The sequence below is a fragment of the Scyliorhinus canicula genome, chromosome 22 (genome assembly GCF_902713615.1).
Source record: "Scyliorhinus canicula chromosome 22, sScyCan1.1, whole genome shotgun sequence".
Lineage (NCBI taxonomy): Eukaryota > Metazoa > Chordata > Chondrichthyes > Carcharhiniformes > Scyliorhinidae > Scyliorhinus > Scyliorhinus canicula.
The window spans coordinates 10,841,860-10,866,241 of record NC_052167.1 but is presented as its reverse complement, the minus strand read 5'-3'; the positions used below and the strand labels follow the sequence as shown (position 1 = coordinate 10,866,241).

The window sequence follows — 24,382 nt, the reverse complement described above, 5'->3', positions numbered from 1 at the left end:
GTCACGACCTGCTGAGCATTGACAGCTGGGAGACAGTTGCCGCCAGCAGTGACCCCTGTGGCCGCCCGTTTAGAGGAGCCTTGGAGGATGTGAGCAGAAACGAGAAGCTCAGCTGACGAGACAAAAGAAACAGTGAGTCACGCCCCACTTTGGCCCACTGTCTCCCTCGAAAGCCTGGAGTGGGGCTCCCGAGCCACACCGGGGTACACAGAGTTAACCGCCATGGCACAAATCATCGTCTCACAAGTCGGCAGACGGCCAATGAATGAATGGATGATAAAAGGTAACTAAGCTTCTGATGGGTTGGAGCAGTGATGAGCGCACCTCAATAACCCAAGAGAGGAAAAATATGGCCGGCGTTCCCATTCCGATTTGGTTGAGGCGTTCAGGGGAAGTCCGTTCCTGTGATTACCAATGGCAACTGGGGCAGGAGATTTTTATTTGGGTCCTCATGAAGAAAATATTGCTAACGATTGTCACAGCGTAGAGGGGCCCGCGTCCGGCACCGCGTCAATGGCGCCGATTCTCCGCTCCGCAGAGAATCGTGTGCCGGCGACGTGGCACGGTTGCGGGGATTCCCCGGCCCGGCACGAGGCTGGGAGAATCCCGCCTTCTATATTTCAGTATATTATCAGTCAATCCTTCCAAATTTTGAACACAAAATTATTAAAATGGTCACTGCAAAACATGTGACCTTTGGCATTCTGAGCTCCAGACAGTTCCGAGTCTCAAGCAAATACATATGGACTTTCACAGCCATGCAGGGAATTCTCACATCCCCTTGTTTAAGGATAGAGGATCAAAGGAACTATAGGTTTAAAGCCAGCTCATCTATCTGCTGCACCATGGACAAAAGAAAGTTCAAAGCCCACTGTGTGTTGGATGTATGTGGATGGATCCCATCGATCTTCCCATTGTATTATGATGGTTACTTACCCAAACTAGACTGGGTCGACCTCAAGTTGTCGAACGGCAACATTGGAGGTGTGATCAACACGCCATACTTTTGTGGAAGAAGGATTTTGAACTGGTCCAAGTTGCATGGTGAGGAAGCCATTTTGTTGGCTGCTTTTAAAATCACGGCAAGAAGCTAATCTGCTGACGCGTCCATCAGAAATCCATCAAACCAGCTGCAAGTCATTTAAGCAGCCATGGTAATGTAGCAGCGTGTCGTCAAATTGGGAGAGAACCCTTTCCCCCACCCCCCCTGAACTGTTCCAACTATGTATCAACCCGAGAACCCACCTCCTAAAGAACAAATTAATAAACTGGGATTGTTCTCCTTAGAGAGACTGAGGACGAGGGGCAACCTGACAGAAGTTTATAAAATTATGAGGGGTACAGATGGGGTGAACAGTTGGAGGCTTTTTCCCAGGGCAGAAATGACAATTACAAGAGGGCACACGTTTAAGGTGAGGGGGTAAAGGTTCAGTGGAGATGTGCGGGGGAAGTTTTTTTACACAGAGGGTGGTGGTGGTCTGGAATGCACTGCGATGTGAGGTGGTTGAGGCAGATACGTTAGCCACCTTTAAGACTTATCTGGATAGGCACATGAACAGACGGGGTTTAAAAAGATCCAGGCGGTTGGTCTAGATAGGATAGGTGATCGGTGAAGGCTGAAGGCCCTGTTCCTGTGCTGTATTGTTCTTTGAATCCAGCCCCGTGTGATGCCCCCCTCGGCGGCATGACGTCACACCAACGTGAATACCTACTGGTCTTTGAAACCGTAACCCGGTCGTGATGGCCCCACCGGGGTTGCGGAGGTGCCTGGAGGCCCCGGAGTGGAGGGAATGGTTCCTCCATTATCATGGAGGGGTGGGGAGGGAGTTCAGTATTCTCGCTGAGGGGGGCGCCCTTTGAAGATGTGGCCTCCATCTCTGTGTAGCTGGGCCTGTTGAGGCCTCGCCTCGCCAGAGTGACGCCGCTGAACACGGCTCCCGGTTTTATTCTGACAAAGTGTCGGATGGTCTGCACTGAAACCTGGCTGTGTTTCTGGCCATCAACTCGCCACATTTCAGTCAGAACCTGACACTTTGCCATTTTTATTCAGAGAATTCTACCCCACATATTAAACATCCGGGACAAGTGGTTGATAGTAAACAACCCTTTTCATTTTTAAAACTCTCAAAACGTTTTGCTGCTGGGATTATTGAAACTGGGAGGTTAAGAAAGCAAACACTTTTTACATACACACGTACTGATCGTATTGCTATATCCTCCTTCTTAAAGCAAAGTGGCGCACAATGATTCTCTCACTCTTTCTCACTCTCTCTCTCTCTCACTCTTTCTCTCTTCCCCCCACCCCGAGCCTCTTCATTAGAAGACAGTTCAGAGAGCGCACTCAACATAATGCGCAAAGTTCTTCTGGCACGTCATCTGTGTTTATGTTGCCTGTGTTTATGTTGCCTGTACTATGTGCCAGTTATGACCCGCCCACTCCTCTTCTCTAAATGGCGACAACCTGCTTATATATTTTTCAAAAGGTTTTCCCAGCTATTGCTCCTATAGCGAATCTGGCAGACTTACTTTAACACTATGGCAGCGCGGGGCCGAGGAAAGTTACTTTAAACAGAGGTTTCATCCTCTCTCTCTCCCTCTTTCTCTCTTCCCCCCCCCCCCCCCCCTCATAGAGTCAGTCCAAATCTGCTAACCTGCAACAGGAGCCCCAGAGATACTTGCCAAGTATCACCCCCTGTGGTTCACTGGACAGTGCTACCTTCCCAGTGCTGCTGAAGAACACATTCTGCACTTCGCTACCAGCAGATGTTTACAGAGGTTCCATGTTTAGAATCACTTGTACTCCTGCCGCACCAACCAACGGCAGTGTGGCGGATTGGAAAGTGGCTTCATTTTGACCAGGGCGCAGCGGCGCCGAGTGGAGTCGAGGGCGCGAATTTGTCTCGAGGCCCAGTAAAGGCGACCGACCGTAAGCTGCTTCGACGGGGAGGCTGGAACAGCAGCACCTGGCTAGGTCGGCAGATCACACCCACCTCGGAGTATAGGCAGCACGGAGCACAGTGGTTAACACTGTTGCTTCAGAGCACCAGTGTCCCAGGTTCGATTCCCGGCTTGGGTCACTGTCTGTGCGGAGTCTGCACGTTCTCCCCGTGTCTGCGTGGGTTTCCTCCGGGCGCTCCGGTTTCCTCCCACAAGTCCCGAAAGACGTACTTGTTTGGTGAATTGGACATTCTGAATTCTCCCTCGGTGTACCCGAACAGACGCCGGAATGTGGCGACTAGGGGATTTTCACAGTAACTTCATTGCAGCGTTAATGTGAGACTACTTGTGACACTGATAAAGATTATTATTATTGTGACAATAAAGATTATTAAGTTGATTAAAGTCCGTGGGTTCGAACCCCACCCCAGGAGTTAGCGCTGTGAGTCCATTGCAATACTGTTTATTTCATAAATTTAGAGTACCCAATTAATTTTTTCCAATTAAGGGGCAATTTAGCATGGCCAATCCACCTACCCTGTACATCTTTGGGTTGTGGGGGGAGAAACCCACGCAGACACGGGGAGAATGTGCAAACTCCACACGGGCAGTGACCCAGAGCCGGGATCGAACCTGGGACCTCGGCGCCGTGAGGCAGCAGGGCTGATCCGCTGCCTGCCATTGCGATACTGAAGGAATGCGGCATTGCCTGGAGGTGAGGCTAAGGTTGTATTTGGTTTGATGAATCCTGCAGCACTGTTCAAGGAGCTACCAATAGGCCATTCCTCCAGAGCGGAGCCCAAAGTGAGATAATGGGGCAACCAAGTGCTGGCCTGGGAGCTGGCAGGGTGCCGAGTTATCTACAGAACGCCGTACATGAATCACATTGGCAGAAAAGTGATCAAAGTTTCCTTCAGAGCATTGGAAGCCAAATGGCCCCCAATTCTGCCGCGAGATTTGATGATTCTGGAGACCGGGAAGTGCGGATGTAAACATGTCGTAGTGTAATTGCACCCCTTTGCCAGTGGTGGCGTGGTAGAGTAAGGTTTCCAACCTTGCAACAACCAGCTGCATTTATACAGTGCCCTTTTAACGTAGAAAAAAAAACAATGGAAAGTTCTGATGAGGGATGTCATCAAACAAAATGTGGCACCGTATCTGTCACTGGGCCAGAGGTTCAAAAGGTTGGTCAGACGGGGGGGGGGGGGGGGGGGGGGTTTTGAGAAACGTTAAAGGCGGGAATTGCAAAGCTGTACAAAGCAGTATGGCCGCCTATGATGGCGCGCTGAAAATGGAGAGGCGGGATGCACACGAGGCCAGAACTGGAGGAGCGCAGAGATTTGGGGGGGGGGGGCATTAAACCCCGCTTCCTCCTGTCGATATTTACCCCTCAACTGACCTAAAAATCAGCTCATCTGGCCACTACTGTACTGCGCTTTGCGACAAAAACTGAATATTTTTTAAAGGAAAAGAGATTTGAATTGATACAGTGCTTTCCCTGACCTCCGCATGTGCCAATGTGGTTTACAGCCGCGGTTGGGATGTAAGAAACACAGCAGCCAACGTGTGCACAGCACAAAGATAATGAAAAGATCATCATTTTTTTTTAGTGTTGATGGTTAAGGGTTGAATGCGAGGAGAAATGAAGCAGGGGCCATCTCCTCTCTATGTGTGTGTCTCTTTTTTTTAAATCAACGTGTGTTAAAATGTAAGTGTGTTGTTGCCGTTTAAATTGCTGTAATTATTTCAGCCTAATCATTACTGATGGCCTTGCCTCTGCTCCACGTTTCATTAGGTTTTGATGTGGGTGCCTCTTGGAAAGTGAGCAGCTGTACAGCTCTGTGTCGCTGCACCAGGTACCTCTGGGCGCCTGAAGCCTTGTCAGTGAGCCCTGCCACGGCTAACGGTGGGCAAATGGAAAAATGTATGAACACCCCCTCGGTTTGACACCTTGGCGCTCCGATAACAGACACCTGAATCTGATTGCTGGCTGGAGAAATCAGCTTTGATTTCATCCCTTTTCTTCCCTGCCTCTGGCTTCCTGCTGCCCCGCTCGCTGGTGCCAGCGACTCTGGGCATGTTCCTGGCACCCTGTCTGCGTTCGCAGGCAGTGAGCAAGCTGCGTGACCAAAGCTGAATCCAATCCTCCTCTCTCCCACCACCACCCCCCTCCCCCCCACCCCCCTACACACATGGAACATGTGAGTGTGGGTTATATATAACAACAACCTGAATTTATATACTGCCTTTGCCAAGGCACTTCATATATCTGATCATCTCTTTAAATTTAGTTATAAATGACACCCGCACACACACCACACACACCCTCACACACACCCTCACACATTCCTACACACACCCTCACACACACCCTCACACACACCCTCACACATTCCTACACACACCTGCACACGCACTACACACACCCTCACACGCACCCTCACACATTCCTACACACACCCGCACACACACTACACACACCCTCACACACACCCTCACACACACCCTCACACATTCCTACACACACCCGCACACACACTACACACACCCTCACACATTCCTACACACACCTGCACACACACTACACACACCCTCACACACACCCTCACACATTCCTACACACACCCGCACACACCCCCTCTCACATTCCTACACATACTCACACACATGCACCCGCACTCTCACACACACACCTGCACACTGACACCTGCGCACACACCTATACACGCACACACCTATACACACACATCCCACACACACACACCTGCTCACTGACACCCGCACACACACCTATACACACACACTCACACAGACATCCCACCCGCACACACACTCGCACACACACCCTCACACCTATACACACACACAGACCCGCATGTTGAGGCAGAGCTTTTCCCATTTATTTTATCTTTCTCCATCCATCTTCATTCCTCTCTTTTCCCTTCTTTTCCCAACATTCTCTCGCTCGCTTCCTTTCACCCTCTCCCACCCCTTACCTGTACCGCCCTCGCCCGCCTGTACCGCCCTCTCACGTATGTACTGCCTCGCCCACCTGTACCGCCCTCGCCCACCTGTACCGCCCTCGCCCACCTGTACCGCCCTCGCCCACCTGTACCGCCCTCGCCCACCTGTACCGCCCTCGCCCGCCTGTACCGCCCTCGCCCACCTGTACCGCCCTCGCCCGCCTGTATCACCCTCTCACGCCTGTACCGCCCTCGCCCGCCTGTATCGCCCTCGCTTGCCTGTACCGCCCTCGCCTTCCTGTATCACCCTCTCACACCTGTACCACCCTCGCCCGCCTGTAACGCCCACACTTGTCTGTACCGCTATCGCCCACCTGTACCACCCTTGCCCACCTGTACTGCCCACACTCGTCTGTACCGCCATCGCCCGCCTGTACACCCTCACCCGCCTGTAACGCCCATACTCGTCTGTACCGCCAACGCCCGCCTGTACCACCCTCTCCCGCCTGTAACACCCACGGTCGTCTGAACTGCCCATGCTCGTCTGTACCGCCCTCACCCGCACCACTCTCGCCCCCCCATACTGCCCTCACCTGCCTGTACTGCCGTGCCCGCCTGTACCGCCATCACCCTCCTCTCCCACCCCCCGCCTCCAGCCCCCACGCCTATAACCCCCCCCTCCCCTCCCGGGGGGGGGGGGGGGGGGGCGTCCACTATCTTTCGTTTGTCCCCTCCACTCCACAGAGAGATTGCTGCTCCTTCCCTTCCAATCAGTCTGAAGGGCGCCTGCCTCCTTTCTGGAAATTGTCGGAAGTGTGGGGGCAGGGAGAGGGGAGACGGTCACGTCCCCTCGGTTAGCTGCCGCTCTCCGGCATGGGCTTTCGGTATCTCCTTTTATTTGTTAACCATGACCTGAAATGAATAAACCTGGGCAAATACTGTCCGGTTTGTGTAACTCACGTTGTCACGTGCCTGGATTGACACAGCTCCCTAATCCGCCCTCTGCCCGGGGAGAGCTCAGGGCCACGGCTATAAATGGATTGAAGAATCACGTTGGGTTCATGCGTTTGCAAGGAGAGGGTGAGGGGAGAGGGTGAGAGGAGGGGAGAGGGTGAGGGGAGAGGGTGAGGGGAGAGGGTGAGGGGAGAGGGTGAGGGGAGAGGGTGAGGGAGAGGGTGAGGGGGGGGAGAGGGGAGGGGGGAGAGGGGAGGGGGGAGAGGGTGAGGGGGGAGAGGGTGAGGGGGGAGAGGGTGAGGGAGAGGGTGAGGGGAGAGGGTGAGGGGAGAGGGTGAGGGGAGAGGGGCGAGGGGGGGAGAGGGTGAGAGGGGAGAGGGTGAGGGGAGAGGGGAGAGGGGGAGAGGGGGAGAGGGGAGAGGGGAGAGGGGGAGAGGGGAGAGGGTGAGAGGGGAGAGGGTGAGAGGGGAGAGGGTGAGAGGGGAGAGGGTGAGAGGGGAGAGGGTGAGAGGGGAGAGGGTGAGAGGGGAGAGGGGGAGAGGGGAGAGGGTGAGAGGGGAGAGGGTGAGAGGGGAGAGGGTGAGAGGGGAGAGGGTGAGAGGGGAGAGGGTGAGAGGGGAGAGGGTGAGAGGGGAGAGGGTGAGAGGGGAGAGGGTGAGAGGGGAGAGGGTGAGAGGGGAGAGGGTGAGAGGGGAGAGGGTGAGAGGGGAGAGGGTGAGGGGAGAGGGGTGAGGGGTGAGGAGAAAAATAGCCTGACCCTGTTCTAAAAACAGACTGTGGACTTGCTGCATGGTGGGCTGCAGCCTGGGATTGGCTGGGGTCGGCACTGAGTGCTATCGCTGCTTGTGAAATAAACAATCCCAACGAGGAATTCTGCCTGGTGTAAATAACGCACTCATGGCTCTCGTTGGGTGTGTAGTGTGTTTTTGTGCGGTATGTAGCCCTGAAATGTTGCCAAGTCGGTTGTTGCATTACCCCTGGCTGTTAATTGGGACACCGTTTTGATGGGGGTTTGTGTTGGACGAGGGGTTTAGCAGAACAAGGCCAGCGGCGCGGGTTCAATTCCCGTACCGGCCTCCCCGAACAGGCGCCGGAATGTGGCCAATGGGGGCTTTTCACAGTAACTTCATTTGAAGCCTACTTGTGACAATAAATAATAATAATAATTTGACAGGTTGAGGCGGGGGGGGGGGGGGGGGGGGGGGGGGGGGGTGCAGTGTCCACACTTTTCTCCCCAGTGACTGATGCCTAGATTCTCTGCCTAGGCTCCAGCACTGGATACCAGCCCATCCAAGTGGAGCCAGATGCCAATCCGTTTGTTCTGCGCTCCCTGGTAGCAATGGTCCCTTTCTACCCCCTCCCGTCCCAGGTGGCATGCACTGGAGGGGGGAGGGGTTACACAGCTGATTAACGTGTTCTCACTGCGAGTTTGCTGACCTCCCTCAAGTGTCTGCCTGGAATGATTCGCAGCAAAGTCTTTTTTTTTTTTAAAACGTGGAGAAAAAACATGCAGTGCTCCTTTTGGCTGTACAACTTGTTATTTAAAGAGGTGGTGTGTGTTCTACCTTCACCTTGTTTTTCAATTATTTCACAGACATTCCCTCCAATAATCCTGGTTGACACACACCAGCTGTCACGGGAAGGTGCATATTTTTCCCCTTTTCCCTTTCCACGATTAATCACACTCGCCCAGCCCGACAAGCCAAGGAGAGTCAGGAGGTTTGCCGCTTGGGGTGGAGGCGGTGGTGTGGGCCGGTGGGCAGAGTGCTGAGGCCCTTGTGTCTCTGACTGACTGCCCAAGGGTAGAGTGCAGTTAGCTCGTGAAGAGAGTGGCGTCAACATCTTCAAAGCCTGTGACGAGGAATGTAAACATGAAACACATTAATCTGTCCCGTCCCCTCTTTCTGCTCCGCACCCCACCTCCTGAAGAGGCAGTGCCGACTGATTCATGTTCTCTCAATCCTCCTCCTCAGAATTAGAATTCCTAAAACATCACAGCAGAGGAGCAGGCCATCTTGGCCTTCAGATGAACCTCCTCCTGGTTTATTTCATCTCACTCTTTCAGCACCGCCTTCAATGAGTTTCTCCCAGAGGCACCTGTCAAATGTCCCCTTAAATTTGGCACAGTGGTTAGCACTGCTCCCTCACCACGCCAAGGGACCCTGGTTCAACTCCAGCCTTGGGTGACTGTGCGTGGTCTCCCGGTGTCTGTGTGGGTTTGCTCCTGTTTCCTCTCACAGTCCAAGGATGTACAGCTTAGGTGGATTGGCCGTGCTAAATTGTCCCTCTGTGCCCAAAGATGTGGCGGTTAGGTGGGAGGAGTGGGCCTAGATCGGGTCCTCTTTCACTGCAGGGATTTTATGATGCTAAATTCACCTGAACACCTCAACTCTTGAGACGATAGTAAGTTCCACATGCTAACCATTCGCTGGGAAAAGGAGTTCCTCCTGAATCTTTTACTGGATTTATCAGTGACTTCTGTTCATGGCCCCTCGTGTTGGACTGCTCAACAAGGGGAGCCATCTCTGTGTTTGTCCTATCAAAGCTCTTAATACATTTCAAGACATTTAATCAAGTCAACACTCAGTTGACCCTCAAAGATCTCCAGTCTGCTCGGTATATCACGGCGGTTCTTCTGGTGTGACCTTTGTAAATCTCTCTCCTGGACTTTCCCAGAGGGCCTCTCTGGCCCTTTTCTAATGGGGAGGCCAGAGCTGCGTAGAATGCTGCCAAATGTCAGCTTTGTGACTCTTCCTTCACTCACATCACAGCCAAACACTGCGGATATGTGGAATCCGATCGTGAAATCAGGAGCTCCTGGGAATACTCGGCAGGTCGGGCAGCATCCGAGGGGGAAAGAAGAGTTAACGTTTCGAGGCAACTCTCCTTTGGAACTGATCTTCAGGTTTGATTGCCAGGCTGTTAGACCTGGATGGGATCAAAAGACACTGCTCGACGCTAGCAAGGGCCCCCTTCCAGCTCTGCACCTCAACTTGGACCTGTTCGAGATACGGCGGCCTCCTCGGAATTCTGCCTTGCTCATCGACCTGCTTAACGTGATTCAAAATGGCTGACCGCCTAACCTTGTTCCGCACTCTCCCATCGGGGCAGTTCGTGGGGGACAGGGCAAAGCCAGGAAAGGCGAGAGGTCACAAAGGAGCACCGGCCAACCTCCTGCCAGTCCTGAACTCAGACCCCCCCACCACCCCGGAGGCCTTTCCTCGACCCAATTTACAAACCGAACAAGCTTGGCGGAAATGTGATGGTTTATAACGCACCGTGGACAGGTAAGAGAGGCCAGGGTTTATATTGCCACTGACAGCAGCTCCGCCTGGAGTGGTGAAGGGCTCTGAAGAAGGGCTCCGTGTCACTCCTGTAGCCTCTTTACCGCCCTACTGCGCTGCTCTGTCAAGCTGCTGTACAATAATTACTTGATTTCTCATCCAAAATTAAAACATCAAAGAGAGCCTTGAGAGAATGTTCCCTGACTGCACCTTAATTTCAAAAGGAATTGCCACATCCTTGAAGCCTTTAACCGTTTCCTTGCCGCTGTTTGGCTTGCTTTGAGTCCGTTTTCTAAGTCCACCCTTACAGCTGGGTTTCTCGCTGTGGCAGAGCAACGATAAGGTGTCACGGCCGTGATGCCGGGCAGGAACTGGACCTTGCTTCCTCTGCTCTGAGGGATTGCGCAGATAAAATTTGGTGATGTCTCAAATCAGAACAGAAGGAAGGTTTTTGCATAACTGTTGGAAAATGCCGTGACCGTGGCGGCTAAAAGTTGAGGAGATTGTGCTGAAACGGGCTTCTGGTGCCAGAGTACTCCGGCAGTTCTTCTGAATCGGAAGGTTTTCCGGGTTCAAGTCCCACTCCAGACGTGATGGGCCGAAGGGCCTTTTCTGTGCTGTAGACATCAATGACTCTAACAAAGGAAATAGGAGCAGAGGTTGGCCTGCTCCACCATTCGATACGATCGTGGCTAATTTGTTTGGTTTTGAATTCCACATTTCCATCCTGCCCCGATAACCTTTCATCCCCTTGCCTAACCAGGTTTGAACATATCATCTAGGCTGACACTACAACGCGGCATTGAGGGAGTGCTGCGCTGCCCCGAGCTGTTTCCTTTCAGGTAAAGGTCCAAGATTCCATTGCACTTCTTCAGAGAATTTTCTCATCCTTCAATTAACGGATTAGTCATTCCTCTCATTGCGAAATCTGGTTGCACAGAGAACCTTGGAAGCCCCACAGCACAGACAGAGGCCATTTGGCCCATCAGGTCTGCACCGACTCTCTGAAAGAACGTCCTACCGAGGCCCCCACCCTAACCCCTGTAACCCCACCCAGCCTTCCACAGGTCACTGAAAGGGGAAACACAGGTGGAGAAGGTAGTCAAGAAGGTATATGGCATGCTTGCCTTCATTGACTTGCCTTCATTGGCCAGGGCATGGAGTATAAGAATTGGCAAGTCATGTTGGAGCTGTATAGAACCTGACTCAGGCCACACTTGGAGTATAGTGTTTAATTCTGGTCGCCACACTACCAGAAGGATGTGGAGGCTTTAGAGAGGGTGCAGAAGAGATTTACCAGGATGCTGCCTGGTATGGAGGGCATTAGCTATGAGGAGCGGTTGGATAAACTCGGTTTGTTCTCACTGGAACGGCGGAGGTTGAGGGGCGACCTGATAGAGGTCTACAAAATTATGAGGGGCATAGACAGAGTGGATAGTCAGAGGCTTTTCCCCAAGGTAGAACGGTCAATTACTAGGGGGCACAGGTTTAAGGTGCGAGGGGCAAGGTTTAGAGGAGATGTAAGAGGCAAGTTTTTTACACAGAGGGTAGTGGGTGCCTGGAACTCGCTGCCGGAGGAGGTGGTGGAAGCAGGGACGATAGTGACGTTTAAGGGGCACCGTGACAAATACATGAATAGGATGGGAATAGAGGGATACGGACCCAGGAAGTGTAGAAGATTGTAGTTTAGTCGGGCAGCATGGTCGGCACGGGCTTGGAGGGCCGAAGGGCCTGTTCCTGTGCTGTACTTTTCTTTGTTCTTTGTTCCATCTTTGGACTGTGGGAGGAAGCCGGAGCACCCGGAGGAAACCCACGCAGACACGGGGAGAAAGAGCAGAACGGCACTCTTCACCCAAGGCCAGAATCGAACCCAGTTCCCTGGAGCTGTGAGGCAGCGGTGCTAACCACTGTGTCACCGTGCCGCCCCCCCCACCTTCCCAAACATCTCGCTCTTACCTCCTCGCGTGGCCCGGTGTCAGATTTATTTGATAAATGCGCCGCGACGTGCTCGGAATATCTGAGGAGGCTGAGGGCACCATGTAAAGGCAGGAGCTTTCCCTTTCACTGTGCTTGGCAATAGATTTAAAACTCTGGGGTGGCACTGACTCTCAAACCTTGGGCCGGTATAAGTGATTTGCTCTTCCCTTTGCACTGGCAACCGTGGAATCCCTGAATCCCGTCCTGCTGGGGGGGGGGTGGGCGGGGGGGGGGGGGGGGGGGGGGGGGGGGGGGGGGGGGGATAATGTTTGCTCTGACCATATCCCGAGCGACAATTTAAAACTGTCCTAAAAAGAGAGACTTTGCATATTAACAGGAACTTAGCAACAGCGATTCAGGCATTATCCACTTAGCAACAGGCCCCAGTGCAGATTGCCTCTCCAAACCTGCTTGGCGTGGTTATTTTAAGCACACATTTGCAATATTACATCAGTGGTTAATGTTGTATCACACAAACTGCAGTATGGATTTGCACTGCACTTTGCATGACCTAATTCCTGTCAGATTTGTTGTCTCTGTCCATGTATTAGTCACAGCTTGCCTTGGGGTCGTCGCCTGTAATGAAGTCCAGGGCAGGTTCCTCTTTATTTTCACGGGTTCAGTCAATGCTGGGGAACGCGCCAACCAGGAGCGTTACGTTTGGCCAGTGCCGTTGACTCTAACGTGTAACCGGTACCAACGTCTGGAGCTGTAGCCATGCCAGCGATCCACCCTGAACTGCCACAGAATCAGCAGCCTCACGGTGGTGTGCCAGTCCGTGATCTCTCTGGATCAGCTCATCCATTCGTATAACTTGGGGATGAGCAACGTCTGAACTGATTGATGCTCTTCCCAGGCTGGACGGCCGTCCGATCTGGAATCGCTAAACTTTTGCGAGGGAAAATATGGTCGATTTTCAAGCCACGGTGACTCGGTATTGGTCGCGGCGGGAGACTCCTGCAGGAGGGCCAGACTGCTTCAGGGATGACCCCGTAGAGGTCAAACACCCTGGGCGACCCTGGTTTGTGCCTGACCAATTAATGGAGAAGGCTCATCTGAGAAGGTACCAGCCACGTTGAGAGATTTCTTTGGGAACACGCCCAGGCAAAGTCAAGGTGGCAGAGTGAGTGGGCAAACCTCCAAACATCTGCCCAATCCCTGGCGTGCCACTCAACCTGCATGTGGCAGAGTCTGCAGATGAGGCATTGGACTTGCCACCTACCTCCGAATCCGTTGAGCTGGAGTGGAAGCAAGTCATCCTCCATTACGAAGGACTGTCTGGGAGATGGGGCGTAGGGTCATCTGAGCTCTGACTCTTTGCTTGTTGTCAATTAGCCAAAGATCAGACTGAACAAAGACCCTAGGGTGAATTCACCATCCTGGGATGCCCGAAGCGCGTTTACAGATGGCATGGGAATCGGAAAATTGGGATCAGTGCGGGCGTCGACGGGTGCCGATCTGAAAGCAATGCCTCGACCCCTCGCTGGCGAGGTTCATGCTCACGTGTCAGCGGAAGGACGTAAATTAATGCAAATGGGTCTTAATGACCCATTTAGTGGACCCAGCAGCCTAGTCTCTGGCTTTCCGTGATATTACGGTCCCCCGGGACGGGAGTCACGTGGGCGGGGATTACTACAGGTCTCACCAGACATGAGCCCGACATGGTGGTCCTCGCAGTGGGCCAAGGGGGTAACCACTTAAGGGGGTTGCCACCCCTAAGTTTGTTTGAGGGCCAACCCCCTCCCCCCCCACCCCCAAGCACACAGTGCACTACCCGCCCACCCCTCCTACACCATATATTCCTTAATAAGGACCCCCCCCCCCCCCCAGGGCCCCTATAATTGAGAGACTTCCCCAGGGACCTCCACAATAGGAAAACCCCTCAGAGACCCCATGTGAATAGTGAGACCACGCCAATCCCGAACCCCTCAACTGAAGGAACCCCCCCCCCCAAACACAACTACTAATTAGGGGGATCCCCAAACAGACCCCTAACTAAAGGAAACCCAACCCACAGCCTCTAACTGAAGTGGCTCCCCCCCCCCCCCCCCCCCCCCCCGCCCCTGGAAACCCTCCCAGAAAAGAGACCCCGTTCTGGAAGGTGGAGAGCAGTCCAGACAGGGACAGTGACAAGAATTACAGCTGTAACACTCACCTGGAAGCTCTACCTGTCTATTCTTGGAAGGAGAACAGCTGTGAGTAGAGTTTCAACCCCTCAGATCCATTGCAAAGCATTCATTCATTTCTAGTTCTGGGCTGTGATTGACAGCTTCCACAAAACAGCTGTAGCCTTGATTCATTCATCTCCCTTCATGTGTGAGTGACTCCTTCCAAGTGCTGAAACCCCAAAATTTACAAACATCAACCACATCAAAGAGCCGTAAGTGCATTCCAATCACACGCTTAAATGATTGGGATGCGCTTGTCTCTCTTTGGGGTTGATGTTTGTAAACATTAGGATTTCAGCACTTAGAAGGAGTCACTCATCCATGAAGGGAGATGAAGGAATCAAGGCTGCAGCTGTAGATGAGTTAAGCGAGGGGTTGGGGCGATAGAGCTGGGCACTAACGTAAATGTGGAACCTAACGTTGTGTTGGCAGACTGTATTGAGGAACAGCGTGCCAATGAATAGGTCACACCAGTCTGCTCCTCAGTGTGGGGAATTGAAACCACCTTTTAAAAGCTGCGAGGTTCCTGCGGAGAGATGCTAATTGGTGCTGGTGGCAGCCCTGCCATGTCATGTTAATGCCACTGAAGTGAGATGACTTTAGTAGCGTTGAACCTTCAACCTGAGCAGCCTCGCCAATTCCTAATGTGTTCCTGGCCTTGGAGCTGGAGTAAGAGAGAAATTTAAAACCCAGTCTGCTTCAGCAAAGCCACGTTTACAGGGACTGGACCTGGCAAAGTGACATCGACACTGACCCGGTTCAATCGCTGTCCAGAAAAATGGCCCGTTAAAAATCGGACATTAATGCAGGGGGTCTCACGGTAGCATGGTGGTTAGCATCAATGCTTCACAGCTCCAGTGGTCCCAGGTTCGATTCCCGGCTGGGTCACTGTCTGTGCGGAGTCTGCACGTCCTCCCCGTGTGTGCGTGGGTTTCCTCCGGGTGCTCCGGTTTCCTCCCACAGTCCAAAGATGTGCGGGTTAGGTGGATTGGCCATGCTAAATTGCCCGTAGTGTAAGGTTAATGGGGGGATTGTTGGGTTACGGGTATACGGGTTACGTGGGTTTAAGTAGGGTGATCATTGCTCGGCACAACATTGAGGGCCGAAGGGCCTGTTCTGTGCTGTACTGTTCTATCTTCTAATGCAGGGGCTGACGAGGCAGAGGGAACAATGAAGCATTGTGTATATATTAATCACACTCAAAAACACTGATCTTCGGGCGGCGCAGTGGTTAACACTGCTATCTCACGGCGCAGAGGTCCCAGGTTCGATCCCGGCTCTGGGCCACTGTCCATGTGGCGTTTGCACATTCTCCCCGTGTTTGTGTGGGTTTCATCCCCACAACCCAAAGATGTGCAGGGTAGGTGGATTGGCCACGCTAAATTGGCCCTTAATTGGAATAAATGAATTGGGTACTCTAAATTTATTTTTTAAAAAGACACTGATCTTCAAGCATTATAACCACAGACTCCTTTACTCATCGAGAAGCTCCTCCCGAATACACTGTCCACTGCTGAATGTTAAAACTTCCAGAGTCAGTATGTTGGAGATGATCTTTGTGCGTAACCAGAGAAAGGCTGATTTTGGACTCCGCTTGTTATACGGGATTGCAGATACTTATCCAGTTCCCCTTTGAGAGTTGCTGTTAAATCTGCTTCCACCGCTCCTTGAGGCAGCGCCTTGCAGATCGCAGCAGCTCACCTCATCAATATGATTTGCCGGGGCTTCTCACATCCGAGATCTGCAGTTGGATTTATCCCATCCCAGATCTGCAGTCGGTGCATCTATTTCCTCCAGGGGTACCGAGTTGTAATCTGCTGTGCAAGTGGCTGCACCTGGCCAAACTTGCGTTCACCTCACTCCAGCTGTTTGCAGAATCTTCCCGGCCGTGAGCATCGATACCTGGAAGTGTCAGACCTGCGAATGCGAGCCAGGCCTCCCAGGATTAACCGGTGCTCGGAGGACATCTTGCCATCAGGAAAATTGCCCGTGATTTTTCGGACCGTTTTCTTTTTTATGTGGACTGATTGCGAGGCAGTGAAAAGATGCAAGTTTGAATTGGAACAGGTCCTGGTGACCGAATTCTTAAAGGCACAGGCCCTGGTGGATGAGTTCTTAAAGGCGCAGCCCCGATGCCGGAGTTCTTAAAGGTGCAGCGCAGTGTTGAATTAAACCATGTAGAATTAGAAGTATCCAAACATCATTCCTGTCTGGGCTGGTTAATCCCAACAGTGGAGTGATTTCTTCCCAACCCCCCCATCCCACCCCACCCTGGCCAAATAGCCTATTGACCCTCACATTGAGGACATGCATTTAAACAATGCAGAGCTGCTGAAGATTAGTCACAAGGAGTGAGTTCCAAGCAAATACCCCGAGGGAAGGAGTAAAGAGTTGAAAGTGGGAGGGGGGGGGGGGGGGGGGGTGGAAGCTGGGTGACGAGGGGGTGGGAAAGGAAATGCACCCCCCTCCAGTTTTAGGTAAGGATAATCTCCAGCAAGCTTTTTCAATCTTGTGTGAAATAAAGAGAAATCCGAGTTGCTGTGTATGTTTTTTTTCAATGCTCCTGTGGCACCTTTAATGAGCTCCAGATTGGACCTTTGGCTAGTTGTGGCTCAGTTTGTTTACAAGACCATTGAGTAACGGAGAGTTTGATTTTTCCGATGTGGATTCCACATTTCCAGGTGTGTAACTGCAATATGTTTCCTGGTGACTGTTTCTATCCCCGGCTCGCGATGTATCCCCAAACAAAGGCTCCAAACTTTAGGAAGTTTCAGGATCCAGTCATCGATTCCGAGTGTTGAAGCTGTTTGATTCATCGTTTACATGAAGCCTTCAGACTCGGCAATATTCCTCCTTTTCAAAGCAATTGACCGCTTCCAGTGGTAAAGTATTTATGCTTGTGGCGGAGAAGTTTGCTTTTTAAAAAATAAATTTAGAGTGTCCAGTTCTTTTTTTTTTTCCAATTAAGGGGCAATTTAGCCTGGCCGACCCACGTACCCCGCACATCTTTGGGTTGTGGGGGCGAAACCCACGCAGACACCGGGAGAATGTGCAAACTCCACACGGACAGTGACCCAGAGCTGGGATCGGACCCAGGTCCTCAGCGCCGTGAGGCAGCAGGGCTAAACACTGCGCCACCGTGCTGCCCCTCGCTTTTTGACCACCCGATTTGAACCTCTTTTTAATTCTTTGTGTGTTCATTTGAAATGCCCGCCCGCTCTCTCTGTCGTGACCGTGAAAGCAACCTATTGCTGTTTCCCGTTCTCCGTAGACGCTTCCACCAGGCTGGCCCTTAACCCCCTCGTGTCGAGTGACAAACACAGGATCTTCTTTAATTTGTTAAAGCCGTCTCTTCAAGCCCCACATCCCTGGCAACTTTCTGATTACCGATCCCGAATGTGCTCCAACCGTACTGTTGCGATTTGGATGAAACATTGAACAGAGTCCGTCCCGCCCTCTCTCACGCGACAATACAAAAACGTGCGAATAACATCCAGGCGCAGGAGTGGTCGCACTGCTCCATACACGGGGCCTGTGTCCGTGGCGGTGGGGAATTGTGATCGAGGTATTCCAGTAGGCCTTATCACTTGCCCTTCAAATACCCTGCCCTGTCAGACAGACATTTTCCCTTCGTTAATAAGCAGCTCCGATAATGTTTCAAAAAAAAACTTATCAGCAAAAGTGCTCCAGGAAATTGGGGACAAGAATCTGCTCTTAATGTCCAGTGATTTTACTCCCAAGGATGTCAGTGCCGTATCCAAGAGTTCAATCTTCCAGACTGGCATCTCCCTCTGGACAACCTGAAGCGCTTTAAATTTGGGATATCCTGTTGCATTTCCCCAAATGGCGGCCCCATTCACGGGCGGTGTCTGATCGTTCGGGAGCTGCCCATTGCCTTTGACATCAGTGACTCGGGCTGGGGGTTAGCAGCCCCCCCCCCCCACCCCTTCTCCCCACCCCCCTACCCCCAAGGCCGGCCATCAGAAAGAGATCAGGTGGTTCCGAGGTACTGTCAAACCCTTGCCAATGACACGAGCCCCAAACTACTTTTCGATTCTCCATGCCGTGAATTCCATAACTACTGAAAGCCGGTTGCTGCCACTTTGGGGAATTATGGTCTGGCTCTTTTACAGCTGGTTTGAGTGGGAGAGGATTAAATAGATCAGGGTATTTTGAAACATAATTAGAGAACAAGCCAGACTGCTTTTTCAAAAAAAAAAAAATCATGTGCATGCGTATCAGATGGAAAGAATATAGAGTTTTCATACCAAATAGAGGAAAAATGTTTATCGGAGTGATTTGGTAACGCTTTTGATATGCTGCCAGTATGCAGTCTTGTCAGTTTGATCAGAGTTTCTGTAATTTTGTTAAGCACTGAGCTTTGTATGTGTGTGTTAAGGAAGAAAGACTGTCAATTCTGTGAGGAACAACATGTAGACAGCTGAATGTGTGGATTGGGGCTCTCCCCACACAGACCTATTTCCCATCTCCGCTGTTGGCTCCTCCTGGACTGAGTAAAGGTGAAAAGCATCTGCCTGCCCCTGGTCCACTCCGCCGCAGGTCACTTCGATTTGGCCGGGGGCGCACCAGACAACCCCGGTGCTGGCTGCCACCTCTCTCGGTCTCCGACTCACTGAAGGTACACTGGAAGGGCTGGGCCGTTTTCGGTGGGCCCCGGCAAGTTGTTCAGCCGCCGGCCATTGGCGCGGTGCTGAGACACCCTGGGAACGGCTCCCTGACCAGGGCCGGTGGTCAGGCAGGCCAATCCCCGTAATGCAAAATTCCAGGCTTTCTGCTGCCTGTTGGCGCATTCTCTGGCTGCAGTTGCAGTCTGCTGCATTCTGGCATGCCCATGCACGATTGCCTTGCTGCATGACTGGGCCCAGTGATTGCTTTATCACGGTGGCACCCACCCTCCCTGTGTGGGAGCCAGATACTGGGGGATGGGCTGAAGATGTGTTCACAACATGTTATCCCACTTCCCTTCCCCGCCCCAGTACTTCCTGCGGTGTTTGTAACCTTTGATACATTTGCACAATTCAGCACATCAATGAAAACGTGGGTGGAGGTTTTCTCAATTCATGTGGTGTGTTTTGAGGGCTCGTTCTCCCCGGCTGAAGCTTTCCTGTGATTTTACCCACCCCCTTTTCATCTGCTGATGGAGCACTGCTCTTCCTCAATGCACGTCGGTCTGAAATGGCAGCTGCAACCAGTCTTTCTCCAGAATCAGATCTACACACCCTCTCTTACCACTCGCTCTATGCAGCGCCCCCACCCCCCCTCCCACCTCCCACCCGTCTATTTCAATCATAACCCCACCCCCTCGCTGTTCACTCTTAACCTGCCTCCCTCCTTTATTCATTCATGCCTCTTGCCCCCCCCACCTCTGGCCTGCACCGCACCCCCCCCCCCTTCCCCAACACCCCCCCCTTCCCCAACACCCCCCCCCTTCCCCAACACCCCCCCTTCCCCAACACCCCCCCTTCCCCAACAACCCCCTTCCCCAACACCCCCCCCTTCCCCAACACCCCCCCTTCCCCAACACCCCCCCTTCCCCAAAACCCCCCCCTTCCTCAACACCCCCCCCTCCCCAACACCCCCCCTTCCCCAACACCCCCCTTCCCCAACACCCCCCCTTCTTCCCCAACCCCCCCCTTCCCCAACACCCCCCCCTCTTCCCCAACCCCCCCCTTCCCCAACACCCCCCCTCTTCCCCAACCCCCCCTTCCCCAACACCCCCCCCTTCCCCAACACCCCCCCTTCTTCCCCAACCCCCCCCCTTCTTCCCCAACCCCCCCTTCCCCAACACCCCCCCTCTTCCCCAACACCCCCCCCTCTTCCCCAACACCCCCCTCTTCCCCAACCCCCCCTTCCCCAACCACCCCCCTTCCCCAACACCCCAACACCCCCTCCCCCAACACCCCCCCTTCCCCAACACCCCCCCTTCCCTAACACCCCCCCCCTTCCCCAACACCCCCCCCTTCCCCAACACCCCCCCCTTCCCCAACACCCCCCCTTCCCCAACACCCCCCCCTTCCCCAACACCCCCCCCTTCCCCAACACCCCCCCCCTTCCCCAACACCCCCCCTTCCCCAACACCCCCCCCCCTTCCCCAACACCCCCCCCTTCCCCAACACCCCCCCCCCCCTTCCCCAACACCCCCTGCCAATTTCTCACCCTGCTCCCATTTCCCTCGGCCTCTTCTCTGTTCCGTCATGTCCTTCACGGTACTGAGGCGTGACAATTGCCCCCCCCCCCCCACTCATAAAGCAGCATCTCGAGGGATATTGGGAGTTATTTCCACACTCGCGTGACAGACATTCATCGCGTTCGGAAAGCTCGCGGTGGCGCATCTTACACGGAAATAATGATCCGTTCTTTCCCACTCCATTTTCCACTTCCTTCCGAAGGTGTTACGCCGATCCCGACGCAGTCTCACATACAGTTTGCCGTCTTATCTGTTGGGAGGTTTTGTGGCCAAAACGATGGCGTCCGTCACCATCAAACTGACCTGGAAAAACAAATCGCTTCAGATGCTATAAATCTGAAATAAAAGGAAGAAAATGCTGGAAAAGTCTCAGCAAGCCTGGCCGCATCTCTGGAGAGAGACAAAAGGGTTAATTCTCGCAGGAATAGAAATGTAATGAATGATATGGTTGGAAAGAAGGGGTGGGACCGAGTCGAAGGTCTGGGATCCGTAATGGTTTCCTACTTGCCTGTGATCCGGAGCAATCCCCCTCCTTATGCTGGGGAGAAGTTTTATACCTTTCTTAAAGTTACAAAGAGTTGACAGGACAAGCCCTCCATCCATCTCCTTGCTTGCTCCAAAAAAGGGGCTGGTTTAGCACACTGGGCTAAATCGCTGGCTTTTAAAGCAGACCAAGGCAGGCCAGCAGCACGGTTCGATTCCCGTACCAGCCTCCCCGAACAGGCACCGGAATGTGGTGACTAGGGGCTTTTCACAGTAACTTCATTGAAGCCAACTCGTGACAATAAACGATTTTCATTTCAAAACAATTCATATTCCAATGGAATCCTATTCCTGATTCCCACAAGAGAGACATACAAGATCCAAGGTGACCAGAAAAGGCATGATCTTGGTTGTGATCTGACGCTTGATCTATCGTAGCGGTGGGGTGATATCCTGACTGTTGGTCTCTCTGAGGACAGCTGATGCAGTACTGGCCTGGGTCGCCACTGCCGTCCCAGGCTCCAGCATCCCACTGTCCCGTGAGGCAATCTGGCCAGTCCAAGATCTTGTCAACGTGAGATGGTTTGCGCTTAAATTAAACTGCAGTAGAAATGACTGGAAACTCCCAGGTGCCGACCTCAAAAAGCACAGGCACCATAGTTACAGGCAAATAAGGCGGTGGTGGGGTGGTGGGGGGTGGTGGGGGGTGGTGGGGGGTGGTGGGGTGGTGGGGGGTGGTGGGGGGTGGTGGGGTGGTGGGGGGGGGGGGAGACGTTCTTCTGTTTTCTCTGCAGGCTAATGTTTTTTCTTCTCTTGTCCATCAGATATACAAATCCCCCTCTCCTGGCGAGCACCGCAGCGCATGTCGATGCTGGTGGCTGGCTGGCCGAGCCAGTGCGCCCAGGGGAGCCTTTAGAGTGGAAGAGGAACCAGGGTTCCGGTGGACTGCAAGGCCCCCCCCTCCCACCACCACACCGGTCATCTCCTGTCAAGTGCCCACCCTGGTGCTTCGTGTTCAGTCGCGTCCCCAGCCTGTTTGTGCCACCCGTGTCTGCCCTCGGTAAGTGCCTTCCTTTTTCATTTCCATCAATGTTGAATCTATTGGACCCATTTGTGTTTCCTTTCCTACAATCTCCTGTTTCTTACCGCACAAAACCTGGTGAGGTGCAGCTCCAACCTGTTGCTTGCCGCGAGGAGTTCCTTGGCCAAGCAAGCGTTTCTTTGGATTCCTGTTTTTAGGCCTACGGAGTACTATAGAATGGAACGTACAACTGTGTCGCGTGTATCTGCTCTCCCATATCACAATATATGTTCTTTGACGGCTAGTGGAATCAATTCGGTGAACACCGGGCAAAAGAGTCCAGAGGTGAGGTGAGAACGCTTGATGTCAAGGCAGCCTTTGACTGTGCCTCTGTGTGTGACATCAAGGAGCCCGAATAACATTCATATGAGTGGAACAGGGTATGCCATTTGGGGGGGTGATAAATCACTGACAGGAAACTTAACTGGATTGGCCACACAGATAGTCCCCTCCAGTCACACACCACACTGCCTTGGAAATACATCAGCATTGCTTCATTATAACGGAGTCAGAATTCTGGAATTCCCGCCCTCGGAGTACTGTGCTTATACGTACACCACATAAGCTGCAGTGCTTCAAGAAGGTGGCTCACCAGCCCATTCCTGCCCAATCTTGGGATTGTGCCGATCTGATAGATAAACCCATCACTTGTTGCCAGCAGACCAATGCAACATTGAACAACTCTGCTCACAAGCAGGTTTAAACAATGCATCGGTGTAATACGTTAGCATTATAACTGGGGAGCAGCTGTAACACTTGAGATTCGCCCTCCCAATCTGAGAATACTGGCAGCAATACTCCTTAACATGGGCATGAAGGAGGCTCAGAGTAATGGTGGGAAAAGGGATGAGAGTCGAGGATTAAATTGGTCAACTCTTTCAAAGAGCTGCCATAGATGGGATGGGCCGAATGGCCAACTTCTGTGCTGTAAGATTCTAATTTGCCAGTGGATTTCAGATTGGTTTTGTGGGCTATTTGTGGTCTTAGCTTCTGATGGGCCAGTCTTGTGTAGCTGGCAGGTTTTGCTGAGGAGCCCATATTGGGTCGTTCATCCAGAATGACTCCGAAGGCTCTTTGTTTGTTGCATTCAATTGTTTATAGATATTGTAGAAATTCACAGCACAGGAGTTGGCCATTCAGCCCATCGTACCTGTGTCTGCATCCACCCAAACACAACTGTCTAACCCAATCCCACTTTCCAGCTCTTAGACCTGTAGCCCAATAGGTACAGCACTAGGACATATTTATCAAAGCACTTCTTAAACATGAGGGGTTCTGTGTCCACCACCCTGAGGGATAATGGATTCCAGAGCCTCATCCTCTGGGTGAAAAAGGGTACATCTCATCTTCCCTCTAATCCATATACTTCAAATCTATTCCCCCAGTTATTGACCTCTTAGGTGGATTGGCCATGATAAATTGCCCTTAGTGTCCAAAATTGCCTTTAGTGTTGGGTGGGGTTACTGAGTTATGGGGATAGGGTGGAGGTGTTGACCTTGGGTAGGGTGCTCTTTCCAGGAGCCGGTGCAGACTCAATGGGCCGAATGGCCTCCTTCTGCACTGTAAAATCTATGATAATCTATGACAATCTCTACAATGTGAAATGGATCCTCCCTATCCACTCCATCTGGGTCCCCCTCATAACCTTTTTCCATGTCCATTAAATCTCACCTCCGCCTCCTGTGTTTTCCTCCTGGTAGCCTGTTGGCGAAGGAAGGAATCAGAACCGGTCTTTACTTGGAATAGATTTATTCGTAGAGTGAAACATTACAGGCATATATCTCCTGACTGCACTCCACGTCTGTGTCATTAGGTGTCTCTTTATATGTGTCAAGTAGCCATGCAACCAATGTCCTTCGCCTCCATGCACTTACCCGCAATTGGTACAAATAAAAGTTTCTTAAATGATTCCAGAATTTGTGCCTCTCTACTGATCTCCCTGAGAATCTATTTCAAGTGTTTGATGACTTCTGAGTAAAGAGCTTTTCGACATCTGGCTTGATGTGCCATTTACCGCTTTGAACCCATGTCCTATTCTGATTTTAAATATTTTTCTGCATTCACACTTTCCAGACTCTCTACTTTCATCTGCGCCTGTATACAGGTGCCTCTGACTCTCTCTTCAGGCTGGGGGGAAGAAAAGGCTCTCGGCCTAGTCTATGCTCACAGCACAGGAAGCCTAAATAAAAACTCCAGTCCTTTGCGAAGACGCTGCTCCCTTAGGCCCAGCCTATTATTGGTGTTTTGACGTATCATCTTCGGGGATTTCCTCTGCCATTTTCCCCAGAGACAGATTTTGAGTTGCTGTGAGGAATTCTAACCTAACA

At 52.4% G+C, this 24,382-nt stretch overlaps 1 protein-coding gene across 7 annotated transcripts in view; it reads left to right on the top strand.

Moving 5' to 3' along the window:
- Positions 1-24,382, top strand: part of zmiz1a (zinc finger, MIZ-type containing 1a) — a 431,940-nt gene that overhangs the window by 87,737 nt on the left and 319,821 nt on the right. For all 7 annotated transcript variants that reach the window (XM_038782665.1, XM_038782666.1, XM_038782664.1 and 4 more), the window contains exon 2: positions 21,799-22,034. The gene's annotated coding sequence lies outside the window, so the exon portion shown is untranslated. The remainder of the gene's footprint in view (positions 1-21,798; positions 22,035-24,382) is intronic.